The sequence below is a fragment of the Canis lupus genome, chromosome 16 (genome assembly GCF_048164855.1).
Source record: "Canis lupus baileyi chromosome 16, mCanLup2.hap1, whole genome shotgun sequence".
NCBI classification, from domain to species: Eukaryota; Metazoa; Chordata; class Mammalia; order Carnivora; family Canidae; genus Canis; species Canis lupus.
Genome location: NC_132853.1, coordinates 4,545,863 through 4,564,511, shown reverse-complemented (window position 1 = coordinate 4,564,511; position 18,649 = coordinate 4,545,863). Strand labels below are relative to the sequence as shown.

At 43.9% G+C, this 18,649-nt stretch overlaps 1 long non-coding RNA gene across 1 annotated transcript; it reads right to left on the bottom strand.

Moving 5' to 3' along the window:
* Positions 1 to 2,139: 2,139 nt before the first annotated feature.
* LOC140605751 (uncharacterized) lies at positions 2,140 to 11,659 on the bottom strand. The gene is made up of 5 exons (XR_012008319.1): positions 11,065 to 11,659; positions 10,366 to 10,409; positions 9,168 to 9,267; positions 3,920 to 5,565; positions 2,140 to 2,374 (listed from the first exon to the last, which is right to left on the bottom strand). It is a non-coding gene; the product is annotated as an uncharacterized lncRNA (long non-coding RNA).
* Between the last annotated feature and the right edge of the window lie 6,990 nt (positions 11,660 to 18,649).

Here is an 18,649-nt window from a genome sequence, read left to right as displayed (position 1 = left end):
CCTTTTTTCATGCTGCCGAGTGTAAAATATGTGACCAGTAATATATAACGGCTAACCACTGAGCCACAGCCTGCCCCAGCTTCCTTGTCTCCCCTGGAGAGGGACGCGGGGAGGAAGGGAAGTGGAAGGGAAAGAGGGACAGACGACCCTGGGTGGGCTTGCCTGAGCTCGAACCACTGGGCAGATCCAGTTCTGCCTCCCGTCCTCTCACATCCTCCCAGAGACCCTTTCTCCAACTTAGCATCCTTGATTTGAGACTTCATAGTCCACCACCCCTCCCCTGTTGTTTTTCCCGGGGCTTCAACATCACCCACAGGTTGTGAGTACCTGGCCCAGGTGAGCACCAAGTGTAATAAGGTGACCTCTGTCACAAGTTCCTCTTCCTGCCCTCCCCCGAGGCCTGACCTTCAAATGCACCAAGGAAATGACTGTACCAAGGAAAATACACTTATGGACCGCACCATGACATCCCCTTGCTCCTTTTCTTGTGTACCCACCCTGACCCCCCAGTAAAGGCATTAGCCCACTGGTCCTTGCTATCTTGACTCCCCACCTGCTTAATTGAACTTGCTCCCCTGAGCTTTATTTCTCTAGGACCCATGGGTATCTTACACTTCGTTTTTCTAAGCCTCTTCTGGGCACCCTCTTGCTACCACACCTGACTGACCATCGCCTAAAAGAACACAGAACAATCTCTGAATGTGGCAACAGATAGGGTATCTTTTCTGAGTGAACTGCATGAGTCTGTGGGGTGATGGTGGTGTAGGATGCCTGGGCAGCTGGCTCAGTGATGAGCACCCCACTGGTGGGTATTAGGTCTGGTGAGCTGAAAGCTACTTGTCTCAGGGGTACCAGCAGCCTGAATTTATTTTCTGATCCCTTATTCCTTTTGGGGGTCATTAAAACCTAATACGTAAGCTCCACGAAATTTGACATTGCGCCTAGTGCTAAAGCCTAAAGCAGTGTGTGGCATGTGGTGAAAATCTATGGAGTTGATGACAAGGATTTCTCTTTTCCTTTTTAGTTCCCCCCATCCCGGCACGCAAGAATGGAGTGTGAGCTCCTTCCATGGATATAGCTCTACTCTCTCTGAGAACAAGGTGCTTCTCACTAGTAAAGAATAACTCTCCAAAGTTCTCCATTTTACACAATATCAACTGAGGGAGTTCTGTGCTGAGATTTTGCATGAACTCCATTCTCTGAGAACTGCCCCTGGATTTCCATGGGAGGGCACCCAGCTCTGTTTTACCAAGAGAGTCGTGCCCTCTGGGGCATTGCTAACTGGAATACGTGTGGACACATGACCCAAGCTGAGATTTTTCACACAGCAAAGGAGTCTTAATCAATGGTTGAAATGGTAACTTGTAAACCTTCAAGCTGTAGAGCCATTGTATTCCCTGTGCTGGAATATTCTGTGGTTAACTTGGTTAAGCTAAGAACTACCTGTCCCAGAAATCTCTTTCCAGAGTAGAGTTGTCTAAAACTGGGATGTGGAGTGGAGATGTGTTAGCTGCACTTACTCTATGGTGCTCTTTGTGATCAAATATGGTGATGACAGATGCCAAGGTGTCCAGACGATCATGTGACTTGCATTCTTTATTCTATTAACATGGAGTATGACATTGATACTCATATTTTGAAACTGTCTTTATTCCTACAACAAATCCTACTTGGTCATGGAGTATGATAATTTTTAAGATGATGAATTTGGTTTCCTAGTATTTTGTTAAGGATTTTTACATATATATACATAAGGGATATTGGTCTATAGCTTTTCTTTTCATGTGATGTCTTTGTCTGCTTTTGGTATCTCGATAATACTGGCTTCACAGAATGAATGAGAAATACTTTCTCCTATTCTACTTTTTGGAAAAGTTTGTGAAGGATTTGTATTAAATTTTCTTTTAAAATTCAGTAGAATTCACTTGTGAAGCTATCTGCTCCTAGGCTTTTCTTTGTGGAAAGTTTTTGATTACTAATTCAGCCTGTTTACTTGTCACAGGCCTATTTAGCTATTCAAACTTAAAAGAAAAAGAAGCCTGGGGCACCTGGGTGGCTCAGTTGGTTAGGTGTCTGACTCTTTTTTTTTTTTTAAGATTTTATTTATTCATTCATGAGAGACACAGAGAGAGAGAGAAGCAGAGACACAGGCAGAAGGAGAAGCAGGCTCCATGCAGGGAGCCCGACGCAGGACTTGATCCCCGGTCTCCAGAATCACGCCCTGGGCTGAAGGCAGCACTAAGCCACCTGGGCTGCCCCTAGGTGTCCAATTCTTGATTTCAACTCAGGTCATGATCTCAGGGTTGTGAGATTGAGTCCTGCATTGGGTTCTGTGCTGGGCATACATCCTGCTTAAGATCATCTCCCTCCTTCTCTAAAAGAAAAAAAAAAAAAAGCTAGTTTCAATAGTTTGTGTCTTTCTAGAAATGTGCCCATTTCATCTAGATTATTTAATTTGTGAGTAGTATTCATTTATAATCTTTCTTATTTCTGCAAGATCGATAGGGCTCTCTTCTCTTTAATTTCTGAGTTTTATAATTTGAGTCTTCTGACTTTGAAAGGGCATCAACCCATTCTGCCCCTTCCAGCGGCTGCAAGGTTTTTACTGTAGTTACAGGGAAAGGGCCAGAGCAGAGCCAGGGAGGGGGAAATGAGAATAGTGAAAGTTAAAATGCCATAAAGCTTGCTGTTCCTACTGAGATGCAGCTATTGGCTTTAAAAAATAATAATGAATGCTTCCCAGATTGCTGCAGCCTTTGGTTAATTTCCCAAGTTCTGAAAAAGTTGTTTCTGACAATTTTTGCCAGTGTTTTCACTACTTTTATGGAGGAGGGAATTTTCAGAGGTCCTTAAGATTGCCATTTTTGCTGATGTCATTCCTCCTTTTTCTTAGAAGTACATAAAATAATAGTGTTTCTTACAATTGATGACATCTTAGATTCGATAAAATATAGTAAGCCTTAGCTGTAAAACACAGCTAACTAACTAATGGGAGAGTTAAAAAGGTGACACTAAATGCTAGACAATAAAAAAATAGATGATGGGGTTGATAGATAAATTAAATATCTTTGTCCTTACATTGTTATGGAAAATGATAGAGATATTATTAACTCTTGACTTCAATTACTTATATTAGAATGTAAGGATAACTACTCAGATAAGAGAAATAGAATATATAATTTATGAAACAATTAAAAGGAAAACAGATACTGATTAATTCAATGGAACGTAGGAAGAAAGGAAAGAACAAAGAAAAACCCAGTGGGGGGAAAAAAAAACAGTGAAGAGACACATACAGACACAAAACAGATGTTAGAGGGCAGCCCCGGTGGCTCAGCGGTTTAGCACAGCCTTCAACACAGGGCCTGATCCTGGAGACCCGGGTGGAGTCCTGTGTCGGGCTCCCTGCATGGAGCCTGCTTCTCCCTCTGCCTGTGCCTCTCTCTCTCTCTGTCTTTCATGAATCAATAAATAAAATCTTTTGGGGATCCTTGGGTGGCTCAGTGGTTTAGCACCTGCCTTCCGCCCAGGGCTTGATCCTAGAGACCCGGAATCGAGTCCTGCATCCGGCTCCCGGCATGGAGCCTGCTTCTCCCTCTGCCTCTCTCTCTCTCTCTCTCTGTCATGAATAAATAAATAAAATCTTTAAAAAAATAAAAATTAAAAATTAAAAAAAATGCAGCTACATATCCAAGGCACCTGGGTGTCTCAGTTGGTTAAGCATCTTACTCTTGATTTCTGCTCAGGTCATGATTTCAGGGTGGTGAGATTGCCCGCCCCCCTCCTCCCAGCTCAGCACTCAGCTCAGAGTTGGCTTGGGATTCTCTCTATCCCTCTGCCCCTCCCCCCCACTCACACATGCTCTCTGTCTCTAAAATTTAAAAAAAATCTTTAAAAAAATTCAGTTATGGGGGGGTACCTGAGTGATTCAGTGGTTGAGCACCTGCCTTTGGCCCGGGTCATGATCCTGGGGTCCTGTGATCAAGTTGCACATCTGGCTCCCGGCAAGGAGCCTGCTTCTCCCTCTGCCTATGTCTCTGCCTCTCTCTTTCTGTCTCTCATGAATAAACAAATAAAATATTTTTAAAAAAAATTCAGTTACATATCCTATTTGCACCTGAAAAATGAAATAGGTAATAGCTAATGTTTAGATAGAAATATACAGTAATAAGTAGATACTAACCAAAATGGAGCTGGTATAACAATGTTCATACTAAATGAAATAAGCTTTAAAAAAAAAACACTATTAAGAAAAGTAGGTGATATTTAATAATGAAAAGAACAATTTCCCAGGAAAAGATAACACTGAACTTGATATAGCCTGGAACGCATTAAGCAAAAATTGACAAATCCCCAACTATGCTAGATTTTAACACATTTGAGATGGAATAAGAAAAAAAGAAAACTAGTAAGGACAAAGAAGATATATAAGACTAGACAATAGCATTAACTATTAGTTAATATAAAGAGCTCCTGTAGAATTCTGAACATCGCAAATGGAAACTATATATTCTCCTCATGTATATATGGAATGCTTATAAATATCAACCCATTCTATCACATAAAAGAAGACTCAAAAAGTAATGAAGAAGCAGTATCCCACAGAACTCATGAAATTAGAATTTAATAATAAAGGCTAGCCAGAGTGGGAAAATATCTCTAAATAATTAATGGATTAAATAAGAGATTATAACATCAATTATAAATATTTATAATTGAAAAAACTCCAAACATAAATAGTTGAATAATTAAAATGCTACAGGTCAAAACTTGTAGATTGTGTCAAAGTGGAAATGAGAGAGAAAATTACAGCCTTGAAATAACTTGAACCAAATTTTCAACTCAAGTAGATTTTAAAAAATGAACTAGAACTAAAAAACAACAGAAGTTAACAACAGAATCAAAAGTTAACTATTTGAAAAGATTAATAAAATGGATAACTTCTGTTAAGGTTAATGAAGGGAAAAAAAGAAATGTTTAAAAAGGGACATAAGTATAGACACAACAGAGATGAAAAGGATCATAAAGGAATGCTTTGGATGACCATATGTTAATAAATTAAAAAACTTGTATGGAGTAGACATCTGCTTTATAAATCTAAAACTGATCAATATTAGCTTCAGAAAAAAAAATAGAAAACGCAAATAGAACTATAACCACCTAAGAATTTGGCCTAAAATGAAAACATCAGAACTTGGATATTTTCCAGATGAGTTTTACCAGAATTTTAAGAAACAACTAAGTCCTGTCTTACATTGTTTCATGAATAGAAAGAGGATAAAGCTTCACCTCCATCTCCTTTCCTGTGGCTGAGATAACCTTGATACCAGAATTGGAAAAAAGAATATGAGAAAGAAAAATGATAGGCCAGCCTCACTTAAGAATATAGATGCAAAAATCCTTTAAAAATGTTAGCAAAGGGCAACCCCGGTGGCACAGCGGTTTAGCGCCACCTGCAGCCCAGGGCGTGATCCTGGAGACCCTGAATCGAGTCCCACGTCGGGCTCTCTGCGTGGAGCCTACTTCTCCCTCTGCCTGTGTCTCTGCCTCTCTCTCTGTGTGTCTCTATGAATAAATAAATAAAATCTTTTAAAAAAAATGTTAGCAAAATGAATCCTAAGTTTTACACTAAAAATACACCAAGATGAGGTTGAATTTATTAGAGGAAACGATGAAGTAATATTAGTAAATCTATTGGTATAGTTCACCACATTAACAGATTAAAAATAAAATTATTTAAAATTTCAATAGACGGAAACAAACCATTTGAAATAAAAGTAAAATAATTAAACTCAGAAAATTATGAATATAAGAAATATTTTTAACCTACCATCGAAATATTAGAGACAATATCTTTAATTTTGTACTGAAAGAAATATGTGCAGGACACCTGGGTGGCTCAGCAGTTAAGCGGCTGCCTTCGGCCTAGGGCGTGATCCCGGATGTCCCGGGATCGAGTCCCACATCGGGCTCCCTGCGTGAAGCCTGCTTCTCCTCTGCCTGTGTCTCTGCCTCTCTCTCTGTCTCTCATGAATAAATAAAATCTTAAAAAAAAAAAGAATACATTTGACACTATTCATTAAAAATTTTTTTTATCTATTAAGGGCCACCTGGCTGGCTCAGTCAGTAGAGCATGTGGCTCTCAAGGTAGGCTTGTAGGTTTGAGCCCCACATTGGGTGTAGAGATTACTTAAGAAAATAAAATCTAAGGGTGCCTGAGTGGTTCAGTAGGTTAAGCGTCCAACTCTTGGTTTCAGCTCTGGCCATGATCTCAGGGTCGTGAGATCGAACCTCACATCAGGCTCTGCTTGTTCTTCTCCCTCTGCTCCTCCCCCTTGCACACACTCTCTCTCAAATAAGTAAATAAATAAAATCTTAAAAAAAAAGAGAAGACTCTCCCTCTGCCTCATTCCCCTGTTCATGCTGGCTCATGTTCTCTTTCTCAAATAAATTTTAAAAATCTTTTAAAAATAAACAAAGTCTTAAAATATTTCCTTTAAAAGGTTTTTTAAATACTAAAAATTAAAATATATCTATTAAGTGAGGCACTGGATGAAATAGAAGCAAGCAAAACAAAGTTCCTACTCTTACAGAGCTTACACTGTAGTGGATGAATCAGACAAAACCAAACGAATAATTTATAATATGTCAGTCCTAAAAAAATAATGTAGAGGAAAGGTGATAAAAAAAGAAAGCTGTCTGTATGTGCATGTGTGTGTTATTTTATACAGGGGCTAGGGAAGGCCTTACTGATTCAATGATAATTAAAAAAGACCTGAAGTTCGTGAAGGAATGAATGAGGTAGGATAAGGTAGTTCTAAGCAGTGGAAATAGCAGTAGATAGAATAACATCTTTTATATGATTTTTAATGTAGAAAATCCAAAAATTATACATCATTAGAACTAATAAGAGAATCTATCAAGGTTGCCAGAAAAAGATAAATATTCAAAAACTATTGGGGCTTCTATACATAGCACCAACCAATTAGAACAGAGTATGTGAAAAAGATTTCATTTGCAATGGCAACAAAATCAACATAACTAAGACTAAAATGTAACGCAGTTGAGCATCTGCCTTCAGCTCAGGTAGTGATCCCTGGGTCCAGGGATGGAGTCCCTCATTGGGCTCCCTGCAAGGAGCCTGCTTCTCCCTCTGCCTGTGTCTGCCTCTCTCTGTATCTTTCATGAAAAAATAAATAAAATCTTAGAAAATAAAGAAGATACACAAGACCTATGTAAAAATGAATTATGTATCTGTATTGACCTAATAAAATTGAATCAAATAAGATCTAATAACATCTAATAAGTAATGTCTAAATAAATCATGTTTATAAATGGAAAGGCTCAGTATTAAAAAGATAGTGAGCCTCCACATATTGATACAGAAATTAAATGGAATTCCAATCAAAGGCACAGCAAGGTTTTCTGAAGAAACTTGGTAAACTGATTAAGGGCTGGAATATCTAAGACAACTTTGAAGAGGAGCAAGAGGATAGGGAGATACTTAGCCAACTATATGAGGGTGACAGTAGCTGAAACAAACAAACAAATCTCAACATCTTTATGACTCAAATCTAATAGGGGGGCCTGGGTGGCTCAATAGGTTAGGCATCTGCCTTTGGCTCAGGTCATGATTTCAGGGTCCTGGGATCAGGCCCACATTGGGCTCCCAGGACTCCGGAATCATGACCTGAGCCAAAAGCAGATGCTCAACCACTGAGCCACCCAGGTTCCCTTATGTCTGGCTTCTATAAATCCAAAATGGATGCTCCTGATCAGTGGGCATCTCTCCTTCAAGCAGCAAGTTGCAGACCCAGTCTTCTTCCATTTTTGGTTCCCATCTTTCAAGGTTGCCATGCATGTTTGCCTCAAGCTGGTGGAAAAGGAAAGAGCATGAAGGATCATACATGGAAGTTTCTGTAAGCAATGCCTAGAAATGGCATACATTGTTTCCATTCACAACACTGGTCAGAACCCACTCACGTGGCCACACCTACTGCCAGGGAGGCTGTGAGATAGAGCCCACCTGTGGTCCCCAAAACAAGAGGAAACAGGTATGGTTAAAAGCTAGCCAGTCTCTGTCATATTTGCCATAAGTTAAGATTTCTTATACGGGTATAATCATATAAACTGTGTGGAATGGCACAGGGATAAACAAATAGATCAACAGAACAGGAAACAGAGTCTAGAAGCTGAATTATACGTGTATGGGAAGTCTCTATATGATGGGGATAGCTTCACAGTCAGTGGGGAAGTGGGGAGCCATGGAACATATGGTGCAGAGACAACTGGCCATCTCTATCGGAGCCAATATAAAATAATATATATGGAAGGCCATCTATACAAACCTAGGTGACTTGAGGTCCTAAATGTAAAAGAGTGAAGACTTTAAAATAATTAGAAGAAAGTATCAGAGAATATCTCATGGTTTTGTATAGGGAAAGATTTCTTGAAAATGGGAAAGACAGGGATGCCTGGGTGGTTCAGTGGTTGAGTGTCTGCCTTCGGCTCAGGTATGATCCCGGAGTCCTGGGATGGAGTCCCACATCGGGCTCCCCACAGGGAGCCTGCCTCTCCCTCAGCCTATGTCTCTCTCTGCCTCTCTCTGTGTCTCTCATGAATAAATAAATAAAATCTAAGGAAAAAAAAGAAAATGGGAAAGACAGAGAGAAAGCAAGGAGGAAACACCAAACATGATGGAAAAGACTAATAAATTTGACTCTCCTTTCTGCTGCAAACCACTATAAAGAAAGGTGTCCTCAATGAAAAAATATTTTAAACCACAAGTAAGAGAAAACATTCTCAAAGTAAAAAACTGGGAAGGATTAAGATTCAGATTACATAACGAACTTCAATAAGATAAAGGTAAACAACCAGTGGAAGAGTGGACAAAGGATATGAACAATTAATACACAAAGGAGAAAATGTAGTTTCCTATAAAAAAATTTAAAAATGCCCTTCACTCATAATTGTGGAAACACACACACACACACATACACACAAAGATCACATCAATCAAAGGGCAAAAATTTAAAAGTCTGGCAGTACCAAGTATTATTAGTATAGATGTAGAGAAATGAAGACCCTTGCATACTGCTGGTGGGAGGGCAAATTAGTGCAAATACTTTGGAGAATGATTTGGAAATACAGCTTGACAATACACACACCTGGGATCCAGCAATTCCTCCCCTTGGTATATGCGCCGGAAACATTTTGCTCTTAGACACAATGAGACATGGTGCTCGAGGATGCTCGCTGGAGGATTATCTACAGTTGCAGCAAAATTAAGAAACAATAAATAAAGTGTGGTGTTTTTGTGCAATGGGCTACTCTTCCTCAGGTAAAATGAATGAATCTGGGCTCATGTAGCAACATGAACAATCTTGGGAAAATAATGTTGAATGAAAGCAAGTTGAGAATGATCCCATTCCTGTAAATATGTACCCAAAGGCATAAAACAGCTCACTTAAAAATAAATATACAAAATCATACTATATTTTTATGGACAGCACCATAGTGAAAGTATAATAATTGGACGGGCAGGATACACACCAATTTAGAGCTACCTATGAGTAAGTGCCAGTGAAGAGAGTAGTGAAAAGGAATCAGGATGAAAGCAAAAGCAGAAAGAATATAGTGAAATGCTAATCATTTCTAAATTTGGGTGATGAGGGATGCCTGGGTGGCTCAGCAGTTGGGTGTCTGCCTTCGGCTCAGGGCCTGATCCTGGAGTCCTGGGATTGAGTCCCATGTCGGGCTCCTGCTTCTCCCTCTGCCTATGTCTCTGCCTCTCTCTTTCTCTGTGTCTCTCATGAATAAATAAATAAAATCTTTAAAAATAAATAAACTTGGATAATGAGCAGAAGGGTTTTATTCTGTTATCCCCTATTCTTCTATATGTGTGAAATATTTTACGTTTAAAATTTTAATAAAATAATTTCTAAAAATCTTAGGGAAAGACTGCAGTTGGTCTATCCTAGGTCAGTTGTCCATTTCAAACCAATCAATTGGATATACTGCTATAGCTGTATATATGCAGAGTTCTGGGGATGCAGGTAGTGTCTTTGAGAAGGAAGAGAAGTAGCAAAAAGAGGACTACTGTGTGCTGGTCCCCGGGGCATAAGCAGCCAGGGGTATCTGGGAAATTAACCAGGGGCCACATTAGAATCCCCAAGGAGCTTCTTTCAGAAATCAAACCCAAACCTGCTGAGTCAGAATTTTCCAGGCATTCACGACTCAGAAAAGCCTTCCAGTTGGTTCTGATGGAAAACCCTAGTTAAAGAATGTGAGTCATCAAAGGCCTTGGGTTCAAACCGCGGAACTGAATCCCTAGCTCAGGTGAGTGGGACCCAAGCTTTTACCCACCTACCACGTGCCTGGGTAGGGACTCCTTCCCTTTGAGATACAGCCTGTGGACAAAGGAGAGGACACACATAATATGTGAACTAGTCTCTAGGAACGCCCCATTTCCAGACTTCATCCTCCGACACCCTTGGCCTTAAGCACCCATCCTGGTTCCTCTGGAATTTGGCATGAAGAGGCCGATTAGGGAGAGAGGAACTCGAGCTCCCTCTGGAGGCCAAAAGTGTTAACGTTGGTGATTCTCCAAAGCTTTTCCTCGTGGTTAAAAACAACAGTAAGTAAAACAATGGTTATCCCGGCACTTACTAAATGCTAGAGACTGTGCAGAAATGATGTGCCCAAAGTCCCTAAACTAAGGGGTGGCAAATTCAGGATTCGAACCCAGGTCTATCAGACTTCCAGAGCCGTAGCATGGGGAATCTTGGGTCATTAAAGATCCTCCATAGTGTGGCAGCAACCAGTCTCCCCTCCTTAGGCCTGCCCCCAATGACACCCCAGAGTCTACTCTTCTCCAAGTCCACGGAGCACCACGTGGTGGCGGAGATGCTGTCGATGCCCTCAGGCCCTTCTTATTATTGCCCTCCCTGCCGGGACCCGCCCCCCCCCCCCCCCCCCAGTATTCTTTCTACCAAAACATCCACGTGGCAAGTCCTGATTATCCTTCAGGGCTCTGCAGAATGTCCAACGCCGGTGGTTGCTTACCTGTCTCCCCCATTCTGCTGTGCACTCCCCAAAGCGGGCATCGATTTACTCATCTCTGGACCCCCAGCTGATGAGCAGAGTGAGGGGATGAGCGAATACACGAACGAATGAACGAATGAATGGTAACGGCGATGACAAGCAAATGGTAGCGGTGGCGGAGGGGGACGCGTGCCTGTAACCATAGTAACGATGATGTTGCTGGGTGACAGTGCTAGAGGTTGGTAACCATGGCAACACTGGCGGGGAGGCCTGTTCGGACAGTCCTAGCGCTGCCCACTTCCTGCCCGGACCAAGCCTGACTTGCTCAGTAGCCAAATGAGATGACGAACGCAGGCGGCAACTGCTGTCCTGCCCCCTAACACCCCGTCCCTCCCAGGCCCGAGTCTCAACAGCGATCGCGTCCTCTTTCTCGGTGGTCCCCGAGACTCTGGGAGGACCGTGTGGGGATGAGGGGGCACCGTCTGCCTGCTGTGCGTATCTGTGCGCAGGCGAAGGTGTAAGGTGCGGTTCGCGCTAAGGCTGGTCTTGTGAGTGCCAGGGGAAGGGTCTGCGGCGACAGTCCCCAGTGTGAGCGCCGGTATCCGTCCGCCGCACGCGTGGCCGCAGCGCGCTGTGCCCGGGAGGGACGCCGCGGCGCGTGTGCACGTGTGTGCGCGTGTGCACGTGTGTGCGCGTGTGCACGTGTGTGTGCACGTGTGTGTGCACGTGTGTGTGCGCGCGCGCAGCGGCTCTGCCCTGGGGGCGGGGTCCGGGGCTGCGGGGCTGCGGGGCTGCGGGGCGGGGGGCGGGGGGCGCCGCGCCCCATCCATCACCCCGCGCGCAGCTCGCCGAGCGGATATCACGGTGTCACGGGCGACTCGGCTCGCAGATCTTATCCTCTTCATTTCCGCCTGAGCCCAGCCCGCCCGCGCCGGCTCCCTGAAGGCTCCATCCATCATGGGGGGACGCGGGGGGCTGCGCGGGGTGGGCGCGCGGAGAGGGAGGGGCCGCAGCAACCCGAAGTACCGGGCGACACCTAAGGACGAGTGGGGGCTGGGGCACTGCTGGGGCCGCTGGGGCCCGCGGGGGAGGGGACGCGGCCCGCCCGGGCCCCGCGGCAGGTTGCTGGGGTCCGCATCCCTGGGTGCCCGGCCTCTGTGTCCCTCGCTGGGGGGTGGAGCGGGGAGCGGGCCCGTGCGCCAGGCCGGGGAGGGGGCGCCGAGCGCGGGGCCCGCACCTGGACCCTGCGGGGCGACCCGGGCCCGGGCCTCGCGGGCGGGGGGCGGGGTCCCCAAAGGGAGGCCTTATTTCATTTCCCCGCGCTGCTGAGGTTTCTGCGCAGTGTCTCTCTCACCTCTTTAAATTTTACGGCGCTTGGCTTGTGGCCGCCGGGCCCCGCCCCGGGGAGGAAGCGGGTGCTGGGTCTGGGAGCCTGTCCCGGCCGAGGGGTGGCCCCAGCAGGCAGGGCGCGGGTCAGGCCCGGGGCGCCCAGACTCTGCGGGGCGCCTGGCCGGCGACCCCCCTATGGTCGGGCAGGGGGTTTGGGCTGTCCTGGCCCAAAAAGCGGGGCTTGCCTCGGAGCGTCTCGGGCCTGGCCCTGTCCCCTTTCCAGACTCCTGGGCCCGCCACACCTCCCTCCTCCTGTTCCCGGAGTGCTGGGGGTGGGGGTGGGGGGCTGTGGGGGTGGGGACTGCGGGAAGAGGGAATAAGAGGAGCAGAAATAGATACCGACCTTGGGGCCCGTCGCGTTGCCAAATCCACTCTCCTCCCTACCCACTCCCAGCTTCCCCCGGGGGCACAGTGGTGCCCGCAAGTCCAGAGACAGGGTCAAGTACACGGGCCTGGCAAACTCGGGCCGCTGTCGGCCAGGCCCGGCACCTGCCTGGAGATCATCAGGATGGGGGCTGGAGGTGAGGGGAGTGAAGAGGCCACTGGCCCCCGCCGGAGGGAGCCTGAGATGACTCCCTAGGAGGGTCAGTCTGGGCGAAGGGGAAGGAGTGTAGTCTTGCCTGGAGGGGCGTGAGGGAGAAGAGGGGTCAGGAACAGCAGATGACTCGGAACAGGAGAGGGGGTGTGAGGGAGAGAGAAGTGTGAGCCCGGTGTGTGAGGATATGGAGTATCTGTGGATCTCATTAGGAGGGGGAGACGCTGCCCATAGAAACAGCCAATTAGGGTAGAGTCAGGATTTGCACACAGCTCTGTCTGATTCCAGGGCCACCTTTCTTCGCATTGCAGTCATCACCTTGATTTCTCTATAATTCACTCCTTATTAATAGAGAGAGCCCCAGTTTGCACAACCAAGCCGCCACCCACATAACGGTGACAAGTACACAACCAGAAGCAAACAAGGCACAAGAGAAAATTAGTTCCACTGGCCTGGGAGATGGGACTGTCAGCCCTGCAATGGGAGACACCAAGCTACCCAGGATGCCTCTTGCAGGGGCTGGGGGACACCAGGGCTGGTGCAGTCCAAAGCAGGGGTGGGGGGTGAGTGTGGGGGCAGATCTGAGCTGGAACTGCCCACCTGGTGACTGACGTCTGCTGGAAGCCTCCAGGCTGAAGAAGGCTCTGAAACATTTTTTTTTCCTCCATTGACCTAGAGAGGAAATGTCCTGGATATCACACTCTAGGGAGCTCAACCACCAGCATCTTTATGAGGAAAACTGGTCACCTCCACATGACCCAGCAGAGGTCTGATATGGCCACCCCTCCCCTATTCCCACCCCTGCTCCTGCTTTCTGTCTCCTGGTTAACGCTCCCATCTTTTTTCACGCTCCTCACGCACAGTCTCTCACCACATCCCATTGATTTACCCTTCTAAACATCTCTCAAATCTGTCCCCCTCTCCCTCAGCCCTGCCACAACAGTCATCGTCCCCAGCTCCTATCCATTCTCCCTACTGTGATGACAGCTGGACCATGTCACATCCTCATAAAAACGCTTTAAGGGCTGCCTGCTGCTCCCAGGATTAAGCCAGAGTTCACAGCATCGCGTTCTAGGCCTTGGAGCTCTGGCCTGACTCCCCTCTGCAGCTGCTCTCACATGCTCCTGAGCCCGTTGCACATGGTTTCCTTTGCCTGCTCTGTCCTTCCCCCCTTTCTCTACAGGGCTGGGCTCTCTCTCACCACCCTTTGAAGCCCAGATCAAATGTATCCTTCTGCTCAGGGAAGCCTTCCTGGAGAGAAACCCTTTTCTGTACTCCCATGACCTCTGTGCTCCCTTGTCTGCTCATTGTAATGGGCTGTTAGGATACGTCTGGCTCTTGCCCTAGACTGATTGCTCACTGAGGGCAGGGAGTCCCTGTTTTTTGTTTGTTTGTTTTATAAAGATGTTATTTATCCATGAGAGACACACACACAGAGGTAGAGACACAGATAGAGGGAGAAGCAGGATTCAATGCGGGATTCAATCCCAGGATCACGACCAAGGCAAATACTCAACCACCCAGGTGCCCTCAAGTCCTTTATCATAGGAGCCTGAGTACCTGGGGGAAGGAGGCATGAGGGGATTACTACTGAATGAAAAAGGGGAACCAGGCTGCCCCCAGCCTATTTCTAGACTTCCTTGGACCTGGGGCCCCAAGGTCCCCATAATTGAGGTGTGGGTGACGAGAAAGGGGCTGGTGAGTGGCTTGTTTGAACATAACTGCTTCACACAAATTCTCTTTCCTCTGAGCCCCCCTCACACTGCCCCTCAAGGCTGCAGAAGACCTACCTGCAATGAGGTCTCAAGATTCAGAAATGTTCACTCACTGCCTGTGGCTTTTGCATCTCATAGGATGACTGGTTGTCATGGAAACCTGAGTGCAGGAAGTGCCTGCTGGCTCCCTTCCCAGGGTGGGAGCAGCAGGCTGAGCGCCCTGGACAGGCGCTAGTTGAGTCAGCCTGAGATGGTGTTGGACCGCTCAGAGCATGGGGCCTGCCCCACTCTGAGCCAAACTGGGTCTCCTTATTCTTTCCCCAGCAGAAGCTCCTGAGCTCATCCCAGAGTGTTGGCTCCAGGCTTGCACCGCACGCTCCAGGGCTGCAGTCCTATAAAGATGTTTCTTTTCCTTTGGGGACCAGCAACACTGGTCCCAAGCTCATGCTTGGGCTCTGGAGTCAGACAGAATGACTTCTAGTCTTGACTCTGCCACTGGATGGCTGTGTAGTCTTGAGCAGGATATTTAATTTTCTGAGCATCAGTTTCCTCATCTAGAAAATGGGGATAATAGTAGCATCATGGGATTTCTACTTTTGGCAAGATGGTGAACTGGTGCTTTGAAAGGCCCTCCCACTAAAATTCAACTAGATTCTGCATGAATTATGAAAACAAAACAAAAGAAATAAACTAGCCTTTTTAATGCATTGCTGGGTTTGTTAGAAAGTAAGGGAAAATCTCCACTGAACACCCTCTACCAAGAAAAACACGAGACAATGGGGAACTAAAACTAAAGCACTGAAGTCGTGAATAACAGGGTAGCAGGGAAATTAGGCTAACTGTTGAAATAAGTGCTCTGATAGGCAAATAAATCAAGGGCAGAGGCAAGGTGAGAGAACTTGGTGTGAGACTCCTGCATTGAGCCATGGTCCCTCTCTCTTTTTAAAATCTATTTATTTATTTATTTATTTATTTATTTATTTATTCATTCATTCATTCATTCATTCATTCATTCTTGAGCCAGGGTCTCTAACGTAGCTCCAGGTTAATAGCAGCCCCTGACTCCTGGCAAACACAAGTGCATCTCAGGAGGAAGGCATCTTCAGCTTAGGCCCTCAGGATTCTCATAGGTTAAAATCAACAAAACATGGGGCACCTGGGTGGCTCAGTTAAGTGTCCAACTCTTGGTTTTGGCTCAGGTCATGATCTCAGGGTCATGAGATAGAGCCCTGCATCTGGCTCTGCGCTGAGCCTCCTTTAGATTCTCTCTCTCCCTCTTCCCTCTACCCTTCTCCACCTCCCCCCACCCCTGTTTGCTCTTGCTCTCTAAAAAAAAAATAAAATGAAACGAAATTAGCAAAATATGAGCTCACAATCAGTGATTACCAAACTACAAGGAAACAAGCCACTATGAGTGAGAGTTAGTAATATAATAAACACTATACTTAGATACCTTTCCTAAATACTCTGGCTACTGGAATTACAACATACAGAGTATAAAACAATCATGTATAAATGTTCAAAGAAATACAAGATGGAATACAGAACAATTATTGACCGAAGACTTATATACTCATATCTTTTGAAAACTATCTTTTGGAAATGAGAACAAAACAAAACCTGAGGGAATTCACCACTGTTAGACTTTCAGTAAAGGAAAGTAAAGAAAAATGATCTCAAAAGAAAGAAGAAATGGGGAGCACCTGGCTAGCTCAGTCAGAAGAGAATGCGACTCTTGATCTCAAGGTGGTGAGTTTGAGCCTGACATTGGGTATAGAGATTACTTAAATAAATGAACAATTAAAAAAAAAGAAGAAGAAGAAGAAATGGTGAGTAAAGAAGTGGTAAATATGTAGGTAAGTCTAGATTTTTAAAAATGTATAAAATAGTATCAATAGTAATAATAATGTCTACTTTGTGGGGAAAAAAGGGACAGAACTCAAATACTGGACATCAATTGTATACAAGTTGGAAGGGTGATTGGAGTTAATGTAGTTGAAGGTCCTTGAATTATTTTGGGGGGCGGGTAGAAGAAGATAATTATTAACTTTAGGCTTTTTTAAGTTTGAAAAATATAATTTTAAGGGCAATTACTAAAAGAATAGAAAAGAAGTATGTATTTACTAACTGTAGAGGAAGAGAAATAGGGTGAAAACTCAATTTTTAAAAAAGTAAGAAAGGAGAAATGAGAACAGTGGAAAAGATGGTGGGTTAAAAATAAGCACAAAATTAGTTGGCAGATATAAGTTCAAATTTATCACTAATCTTAAAAAATGCAAATGTGCTAAATTCTCTAGTTAAAAAGCAGAAAGTATGACATATATTTTTTGAAGTTTATTTATTTATTTTAAGGTAATCTCTACACCCAACATGGGGCTCAAACTCACAACCACAATCAAGAGTTCCATGCTCTTTTGACTGAGCCAGCCAAATGCCCCCCCATATATTTTTTAAAACCAGCCATATGTGGTCTACAGAACCACTCTTAAAACATAATGACAGTGAAAGGCTGAAGATAAAGCCATTCATAATGATACATCAGAAAAATACCAACCAAAGAAAAGTTGGAGTGGCCTTAGTAGTATCAAAAAATAGAGGTTAAGTTACATATTATTGTAAGAGATAAAGATAATAAAGGTTTTAGTGCATCTGGAGGATAAAACAATTGAATTAAACAGCCTCAAAATACACAAAGCAAGAATGAAAGAACTACAGAGAAAAATGGATAAATCTATGATTATTAAGAAAGATTTCAACATCTCTTGTAATTATTATATGTCAAGCAAAGAAAAAATTAAGATATAGAGGATTTAGGGGTGCCCGGGTGACTGAGTTGGTTAAGCATCTGCCTTCAGCTCAGGTCATGATCCCAGGGTCCTGGGTTAGAGCCCCTCATCAGGCTCCCTGCTCAGTGGGAGCCTGTTTCTCCCTCTCCCTTTGTTCCTCCTCCTGCTCGTGCTTTCTCTGTTTCTCTCTCTCTCTCTCTCTCTCGCTTGTGTTCTCTCTCTTGCACGCGCTCAATAAAAAAATATATAGAGGATTTAAACTACACAATTAACAAACCTGAACAATTAGCTAGAGATAAAATCCTAAATCCAATGATTAGAAAATACATGTTTTCATGTGCACATGGGAAATTTATAAAAAGTGATCACGCTAGAATATAATGCAATTCTCAACAAATTATAATAACTGGTATCATACAAATCATGTTTCCATAACTCATGATGCAAATAGGTTAAAAGTCAATGATAAAATGATGAGTGAAAAAAATTTCCATATGTTTGTTAATTAGAAAAAAATAACACTGGAAAAATTTAAAGTACTCAGAACTGAATGAAAACATTACATATCCAGACTTGTGCAGCAAAAGTGGTAGTTTGAGGGAAATATAGTCTTAAATACTTATATTAGGGGGAAAAAGGCTGACAGCGAGTTAAGCACCTATCTCACAAAATTAGGAAAAGAACAACAGAATTTGGTGAAAGTAGAAGAAAGTATACCATAAGTTAATAAAATAGAAAAATAAAGTGATGTGGAATCAAAAAGGACAAAACTGATTCTTTGAAAGACTGATGAAACAGATACATATTGGCAAAATTTAAAGCATAAAAAGACATAGGCATAAATCAATAATATTAAGAATGAGAAAGGAAATATTTCTACAGGTAAAGCAGAGATTAAAAAGATAAAAAAAGAGGGGCACCTGGCTGGTTCAGTGACTCTTGATCTCAGGGTCATGAGTTTGAGTCCTATGTTGGGTGTGGAGATGGCTTAAATAAAACTCTAAAAAAAAAGATTAAAAAAGAGAATGTACTATACAGCTTTGTATTAATAAATTTTAAAGCAGGCAAAATGTACAAATTCCTTAAAATGCATGACTTAGCAAAACTGACTCAAGAAGAATAAAAATCCCGAATAGTCCCATAATCACTAACTGTAATTGAATTTATAACTGAAATAGTTC